The following is a 9,293-nucleotide window of genomic DNA, read 5'->3' as shown; positions in this document are numbered from 1 at the left end:
CTCGAATACAAAAGGGAGTCGTATGGACTGTTATGATAATTTAAAGCGAGGCACTGTATTGGTGGAAAAATTCGAACATCTGGCTCTTCAAATGTACTGTGATGTTTGTTTGTTGGGTAGCGCACCCCCCCATAGCATGTTTTGGGGCTTAAAGCCCGAGTTTTGGTCAATGTAATGTAAAGACCCTGCAAAATGCAGGTACGCAGCGCGAGAGTCTAGGGTTGTCCGCCCTAAGATAATGTAATTTAATGTAGAGTGTGTTGGCCTACCCATGGTCCGCGGACCATGGGATTGTATAAATAGAGCGAGGCTCTAAGGGGAAAGTGAGTTTTTTATTCTTAGTCTTAGCTTTGAGAAGTAACATGGGTTTTTGAATAAGGAATTTGCTCTGAGTCTGTAAGTCTGAGTCTTGGGTTGTAGTAGCAGGGAGAGGCTCTGTAACTGTGTCTGCAGAGGCCTGGTAGAGTCCACAGCTGTGTGCGCGAACCCCTGCAGCTAAGTGCATAGGGCAGAGTTGGGATTGTACTGGAACAGAGGATTAATAAAAGTTAAGTTGATTCTGGAATACCATGTGTTATTGTTTCTGTAATATTTATGCATCTATTTACAGTTTATGATTGTGCGCATTGGTTATAAATATTGAATGATTAATAAGAATATTGGGCCCACATAATTAAGTAAGATCTATAATAAATGCATAGTAAGGATAAAGGATCTAGACAACATCTCTTCGCGCCCTTTACAGAGCTACGCGGAATAGTTGCATAAGGCGCGAGGGACAGATGGCTGCACAGAGCAGCGCAAGCGCGTAGGATCGGTTTGCGAGCATCCCAGACATCATCCAGACATCCCTAGAGTGTGGAAATCTTGTTCGAGCTTCCTCCCATACTGCCTCGGGTGAGACCTTAGTCTGAGCACCACGAACTGTTGCTGAAAGGGCTTGTAGTACCGGGATTTGCTTGGCTAAAATCACTGCTGAACCTATGTCAGGCCCCAAGTAGCCAACAAATGGTTCTGTTGCTAGGACCGGGATCTGCCTAAGGGATGTCTGATGGCATGCCATTGGAACCCTACAAAGGAGGAAATTGAAGAGTGGTTGGACAAGAAGCTTCACGATTCCATGACACAGGAAAACAAAACTCCACAAATATTTGAGAAGAGGTGGCTGGATCGCTACGTATATACAGAAATTCACAAGATCTTCTTCACATCTTTCTCTTTTGAACTGTATGAGTGGATTGCGAGGTTAGCTGATAGCCAGGGAAGGTAAAAGCTTGATCAATCAATAGTGTGGACTCCAGAATTACTGCGCAAACTAGAAACATCAGAAGATAAGATCGCGCGAGCTATGGACTATTGGCTCAACCGGATAATAGGGGGATTTATCACTGAATTTGCAATAGACACAATGGTGATCTATAGCGAAGCAAAGGGACATTTTCTCAAGGGACCGCGAGGTAGGAACATTAAATCCCTGAATACCTGGATTAAGATGTTGTTATGTGAAAAACGGGTGATGCAAATACATTAATGTTTGGAATGACACGGAGTAGAAGAATCTACAAAGGTAGCGGGGAATTAGGAAACAATCCCTTAATTTCACCTTCGCGAGAGAGCGAGGAAGAGCCTGCTCGGGTCTCTCTGAGAAGTGCAATCAGTTTGATAAGGCAGTGCATTCCGTAGTTACCACCTCCACTTACGCCACCACCTGCTTCACCTCATTGACCTCCATCTCCACCCACTCCACCTCCACTACCCTCGTAGTTCAGCATGGTGAGCGCGATCAAGCTACCCGTATTCAGAGGAGTAGGCAATGAGGATCTGGATCAGTTCTGGTTCGTGGTAAGAGCAGTGTGGGAAGCACAAGGGGTCACGGATGATAACATTAAGAAGGCTACATTGGTAAGCATGTTGCAGGATCACACGTTGACATGGTATATCAAGCACTCGAATGATCACCCAAATGCAGGAATAGCAGAGATCCAGAATGCGTTGAACAGAGAATTTAGCTGGTCGAAATCAGAGACGCAGTCAATCATCAAATTTAAAGAGATCGCGATGCTTCTAGGCAAGATCCCATGGGATATGGATCAGCGGCTGAAGAGTATGATCCGCGAGGCTAATATGACGCTAACGGATGTGCAGCACCTCACGTGGTTTGTGGCGTCTTTAACACTACACCTGAGGACGGTGCTGTCACAGCAGAAGCTTTCAACACAGGCTGAAGCATTGGAAACGGCGATGAGGTTGCATGAAACACCAATATAAGATCCGGGGCTGGGAGTTCAACAAATCCACGCGCAGCTACAAAATCTCTGCCTGGAAATGTAGAGCTTGAAGCAGGATAGGGTACCATGGTCGGAGGCACATGAGGAAGTGTGGTGCATAAAATGAAAAGGCCAGGGCCACGACAAGGATCATTGCTGAGTATTCACGAACTACTTGGCAGGAGGGGGGCCAATGCCGTTACGACCAGAGGCACAGGTAGGGCCAAGTGCGACACCTATGCTATGGTGCGCGATCTGTCAAATAGGGGGAAAGCATACGACGGACAATTGTCATCTATTGCAGAAGTATACATAGGCTCCACAATAGCTGTTTTGTAATTTCTGTAGGTCGGTGGGCCATGGCGAGCATACTTGTCACAGCTACGAGTTGATCATGGAGTGGAACCCAACCTACAGAATGCAGACAGAAGCACAAGGCCTCGACCTAGCCGCGGGGATGGTGCGCTCTGGATTTCAGGGCCGAGGTCGAGGATGAGGAGGAATGGGGCCAGGAAGGGGCCGTGGATAGTTAATTTGTTATAATTGCGGAGGACCAGGGCACTATGCTCGCGATTGTACCAACCTAATGAATATCTTGTTCGTATTGTGCTTAATTTGATCTTGAACCAATGGATTGTCCTACGCTGATCGCATAGATGCGCGAGAAAAGGGTACTACAACCCACTCCAACTCAGAATATCCAAATGATGAGTTCTGAACTACGTGAAGAAGACCCCAATGTGAACATGATGCTCAGAAGTGGTGTGACCATAGGGGAAGATAAGGGGAAGCAGCCTGAGGAAAATACATGGGTTCGCAAGGCTTCTACAAAGGAACTTGAGTTTGACTTAGACCGCGCAAAAGAGACATTTATGGAAGCTAAGAAGAGCTTCACGAAGGCCTCTACTTTAGGTAGTAAGGATCAACCAGAGCCAGGAATGGATCCTTCTATGCTTACTACCTTTTTAGAGACATGCATGAAGTTGCTACACAATAATAGGGCAGTTAAAGGACTACAAGAGCTAATCAATAGGTGCACAGGATCAGGGGAGCCGCGCATAGTTTGGAAACTGGGAAAGCATACATTGTGCACTAGAAGGGAGATGAGGTTGACGACGTAGATTGGAGAATACAAAATGGATCAGGTAATCTTGGACCTGGGGTCTGACGTGAATGTGTTACCTAAGCAGACATGGGAACACATGGGCAGGCCCGCGTTACAATGGTCACCTATTCAATTACGAATGGCAAACCAACAGAGGATTTTACCCATGGGGAGGTTTCAAGGGGTAACAGTTGATATCTAAGGTGCGAGCACACAGACAGACTTTGAAGTGATAGAGATTGTTGATGACAACAATCCTTATCCCGCGTTGCTAGGAATAGACTGGGCCACTGATATGAATGGAGTCATCAACCTGAAGAAATGGAAGATGATATTCAAGAAAAAGTCTTTACATGTAGTAGTTTTTCTAGATCCAGCCGAAGGAGCGCGCTACACTGAACCTGTGCACGACAATGACAACGATGACGAACTAGATTGCATTTACCAGATAATGGCACAAGACCAGGATCGGGTGAACCCGACTGCAGACGAGAGAATCTCATGGGAACATGATAGTTCATGTACTTTGGATTCAGATGAAGAAGTAGAACGTTGGCAGAACTGGTTGCACGAGGTGACAACACTAAATTGCAACATGATGATTAGATCATTCCATCGCGTAATGACAGAAGCAAGGGAACCACCAACATATGATGACATGGCAGTGGTAGAGGAATTCTTGGACAAGGTTGAAAGCACAGTACCAGAACAATAGCAATATGCTATGCTGGAAGGGATACTGTGCACGACCCCTGTATGGGGATGGAGTACATGACAAGAGACCATGGTAAGCTGGTGTGAAGGTAAAAGGCAGTTGTAGGTACGGTTTGGAAGCCCCCATCATCAAACAAGACTCAGTAAGCTAGGACAGAGAAGTCTGCGCACACACCTGTGTTGATGGATGTAGACGTGTGCTATGCAAGCACATCCCAGATTAAGGATCGACACTCGGAACCAGCTGCAGCAGCCGGAAAAGTGTCACGCATTGTAAAAGTTCCACATAGAAGCATTCAAGAGGGTGTGTGGGCTCTTGAATAAGGTTCACCAGGCAAGACAGACGGATTGGGACCTGTGCGTGCTAGCAGTCTGATGGGCCTATAGGGCCATGTACAAGAACCTGAGAGTGGGAATGATTCCGAAGACGATGAGTAGAGTTGAGGCCATAGGTTTGGGAGGAAGGAATCCTCACATAATTGGAACGAGTCATAAGGACGAGGACGAAGGAATTATGCCACCATGCGGGGTCAAACATATGCAGATTCAGGAAGCCATTCGGAAAGGGTGCCTGAAAATTCGCGAACTCAAAGAAGATCGAGTACGGCTGAGGAAGAAAAGCAGGATCTTGGATGAAGAAATCAACAAACTGGAAACCAGAATCACACAGGTAGGCCGTGGTGAGGAACCAAGTATGACAGAGGGAGGCATACATACTACTACATCAGGGGGATTGGTGGCTCTGCTACCATGGTGGTGGCCACACCTCATTAGACAAAGGAATTGGGGGAGCGCACCGTGTAAAGAAGAATGCGATGTGCTAACTAGCATCAGGGTAATTGCAGGCTACCCACGGACAAGGCTGGAAGGTGAAGGACAGTCTCGCGTGGGTGGAGTAACCACCTGACTATCCGTAGAAAGCACAGTCTCAGTGTTCCAAGCAGTTGGAAGAGAGCGCAGGACTATAAAAGAGTCTGTATGGAAGCGGCGCGATAGGAGGACTGCGCGCAGGGCCAGTGGTCCCAATAATCGTGCTCGAGCATGGGAGGCCATGCTGTCACGCAAGTAGACTGGGAAGTGACTGTTGGGGTCACTATTCATGATAAGATATCCCCTTTAAGACAACAAGGAGCGGGCAGCGGGCAATTAAGACACGATGTCAGAACTCGATTTGAAATGATCTGCCGCCATTCTCGCATTAATGAGTTGAATATGGGGGGAACAGTTGAATTTGAATTCAAAAGGGCCTATAAATCATAGGTGGCTCTCCACCGAACAACCCTTGGCGGTTTGAGAATTCAGTTGTTGCATTATCAAGTGGGTATGAACCTGACAAATTTGGAGGTTGTAAGAGAAAGTCTGTGGTTTGAAGCATTGCCGAAGGAGACACAGGATTCCCTGATCAGAATAATGTCAACAACCAAGGGAGCCGTGCAGAGCCCTATGTCACCGGTGGGGGATGCGCCGGAAATCCCAAAATCGCCTCGAATGCTGAGGACTAAAAAAGATCCACAGGGAGCAGGACCAGTCCGTATGTCTCCGCGCAACCCGTGGTTTGGTAAGTTGTCCATGGAAGAGAAGGGAAAAATGGTTACCATTGAGAGCGATGATGAGGAGGAGGATTTCTAGGCATTCGTAGAGGAGATTGAACCAGAGGAAGAAATGGAGGAAGACATCTCGCCAGTACGCGCCGCAGCAAAGCTGCCCAAGTATGTCCCTCTGCGGAAAGGGAGGGTAAAGGTACCTAAATATTTGGATGCCCTTAAAAGCACACTCAAAACCTCATTCCTCCCTGAGGGAATTTTGTTTGAAATTTTAGCTGTGGGACGCGTATCCATGATGAATTTTGAAGACTAGGACCTCGTGAATAGTGAAAAGTTCCCTCATTTGGAAACTAGCCAATTGATGAAACAAAGCAAGGAGGGGGCAGTTACAGTGCTGCAGCCATGGAAATGGTTGCGTGAGGTGGAGGAGGCCAGGCTACTCCACCTCCTATGGATTCCACACTTTCATCGAGCACCAATCATGATATTTGTAATCAGGCAACTGCTTTGCCTGGTGCATGATGGGTACTTGTGGTTGGAGGAGCCCATTCCCATCACGACGGAGCTTATACATAGGATTTTTCGGCTTCCCTGTATGGGAAGGGACCCCGTGGAAATAGTTGGCACAAGTGGAGACTTGGCGATTGCAGAGGCCATGAAAAAGAAATATAAGTTGGAAATAAAGAAGAGGGGTTATGTTATTACTAGCATTCAAGACAAAGGGGTCTGAGTGGTCAGTTGTTGGCAGGAAAAGTGATGAGAAAATGTCGTGGCAACGAGGTACCAGCAATGGTCATCGCGCTAGCTGAGAAATGCACAGATGGGGTACGGTTCAATTGGGCACAGTTTCTCTGCGAGGAATTCCTGACGAACTGCAGGGAGGCTCAGGAGCAGGGTAAGACCTTCCACTACACATGGTTGCTCTTATCCATCCTGTTGGTTGCAGGAGAATTTCCTGAGGATAGTCAGTTTCTTCCCCTTGACCAGGACCTGCCAGAGGGAGCAAAATACGCGTCGCTCTGGGTGACAAGGCACGCCACGCACATCCGCGAGATCAAGATCTTCTGGATACTTATGGAGGTGAGCATACGGATGTGGATCAACAAACAGCTGCACCTATCCCCCATGGTATATGACAGTCTGCGGAGCTTTGCAGACTTTAAAGCAGATATGCACAATGTGTATATCAAGGTGCAGAAGGATCCGGAGCAGAAATGGACCACGCTCCCCTTCATCGCAATTGATGACATTTTTTTCGCAGTGCTCGACTCATGGCCACCAAAATGGTGCGCACCAGATCTAGCAGCGCGCTATGAGACGGTGATTCAAAAACATAAGGATGTCGCTAGGCTTCTAGCACAACAGAAGCGAAACGATCATCTAGCTAAAGAAGTATGGGCTTCCCACGAGGTCATTAAGGCTGCCGTAGAAAAGGCAGCAGCAGCAGCAGCATCTGAGGCAACCCTGATGCAGCCAGAAAGAGGACAAGGGATAGAGGACACATCTGTAGGCACGGAACCACACACATCATCAACAGAGTTAAAGTAGTCACATAGTACAGAATGGACAGGGCCGAGGAAGAAGACCAAGGCTTCCAAATTGGATGGGGAACCCATTACAGTGATCGAGGGTGACCTATACGACATTGGCAACATAGTTCGTGAGGTCACAAGGAAGGCGCTCCAGGAAGCAATGATGGAGCAACAAAATGTGTTGGGGGCGCTTAGGGCACAACTCCAGGAACTTCAGGTGCAGTTCCCACAGTAGGGAATGGTATCCGTCTACGGGGCTACCGGTACATCAATAACAAAGCAGTTGCTGTGGGCCAAAATGGATAATACTGTCGCGCTGCAGGAAGGCACACTGACATAGGACAACACGGAGGACAGAGCCGCAGTAGGCTGGCTCAAGGGACTTGGCCTAAACTTGGCTGCCCTCCTGCGAGAGATATTATACCAGCTGCAGGATGGAGCGACGACAGAGCTCCGCGCTAGGGAAGGACGCATAGTGCAGATGCTCAGTGAACAACGAATCAACATCGAGCAACTGAGCCTCCAACAAGATGAAGTGGTAGCACAGACTCAGCAGTTGGAGCAAATTATCGAGGAAGCATGTCGCCACATCCCCGAGCTAGAGATTGCAACAGACTTACCAGTAGGTATACGGATCCAAAAATTGGCCAATGGATTCTGCGAGGCAAAGGAGGAAGCAATGAGGATCCAGCTGGACCTCAACTTGCAGATCACGGAACTGTGGCTAAAGGCGCAACCCTCTACACCCCCGGAAGTCAAAGAGTAGTGACACCGTGCCATTCAATTGGGGTTGGAATCAATAGAACGCACTATACAGCATTGCACGGGCTTGTTAGATCAGTCACTCTTCACCCTCATAGCACTGCAGGAAGACCCAACACTACAACATTTAGAGACAGAGGCATGGGAGTTGCAGTAGGCCTATGACAATGTCCGGGGGACTGCGTAGACGGTTGCCCTTACTCAGCAACTGGCCAAGATTGAGGGAAAGATAGCACAGATGTAGGGCATATATGCACTCAGGCAAGGAATTGTACCTAACAGCGATGCATCGGAGATACGTGCACAACTGATACAGCAGACAGCGGAAGAGTGTGTTGCAGACATGAGCGAAGAACAGAAGTTGTTGGATGAACTCGGCGCAAAGATTAACGCACCAGCCAAGTGACTCGGTACAAGTCATGATGATTTTGTTGGGGGCATGTTGGGCAACGGATCCCCCCATAGCATGTTTTGGGGCTTAAAGCCCGAGTTTTGGTCAATGTAATGTAAAGACCCCGCAAAATGTGGGCGTGGAGTATGAGAGTCTACGGTTGTCCACCCTAAGATAATGTAATTTAATGTAGAGTGTGTCGGCCTACCCATGGTCCGCGGACAATGGGATTGTATAAATAGAGTGAGGCTCTAAGGGGAAAGTGAGCTTTTTAGTCTTAGTCTTAACTTTGAGAAGTAACATGGGTTTTTGAATAACGAATTTGCTCTAAGTCTGTAAGTTCGAGTGTTGGGTTGTAGTAGTAGGGAGAGGCTTTGCAACTGTGTGCGCAGAGGCCTGGTAGAGTCCGCAGCTATGTGCACAGACCCCTCCAGCTGAGTGCACAGGGCGGAGTTGGGATTGTATTGGAACAGAAGATTAATAAAAGATAAGTTGATTCTGGAATACTATGTGTTATTGTTTCTGTGATATTTATGCATCTCTTTACAGTTTATGATTGCGCGCACTGGTTATAAATATTGAATGATTAATAAGAATATTGGGCCCACATAATTAAGTAAGATCTATAATAAAGGCATAGTAAGGATAAAGGATCTAGACAACATCTCTTCATGCCCTTTACAGAGCTACGCAGAACAGTTGCATAAGGCGAGAGGGACAGACGGTTGCATGGAGCAGCGTAAGCGCGCAGGATCGGTTCGCGAGCTTCCCAGATGTCATCCAGACATCCCTAGGGTGTGGAAACCTAGTTCCAGCACCCTCTCATACTACCTCGAGTGAGACCTCATTCCGCGCACCGTGGACTGTTTTCGAAAGGGCCGATAGTACCGGGATTTGCTTGGCTAAAATCACTGCTGAACCTGGGTCAGGCCCCAAGTAGCCAACATTTTTGTTGAAAGTGTCTTGTTGTCCTGTGTT

The sequence above is a fragment of the Pinus tabuliformis genome, chromosome 6 (genome assembly GCF_031772625.1).
Source record: "Pinus tabuliformis cultivar Carrire ecotype Pingquan chromosome 6, CPIR1, whole genome shotgun sequence".
In the NCBI taxonomy this organism is placed as follows: domain Eukaryota; kingdom Viridiplantae; phylum Streptophyta; class Pinopsida; order Pinales; family Pinaceae; genus Pinus; species Pinus tabuliformis.
Note: the sequence above shows the minus strand (reverse complement) of the source record.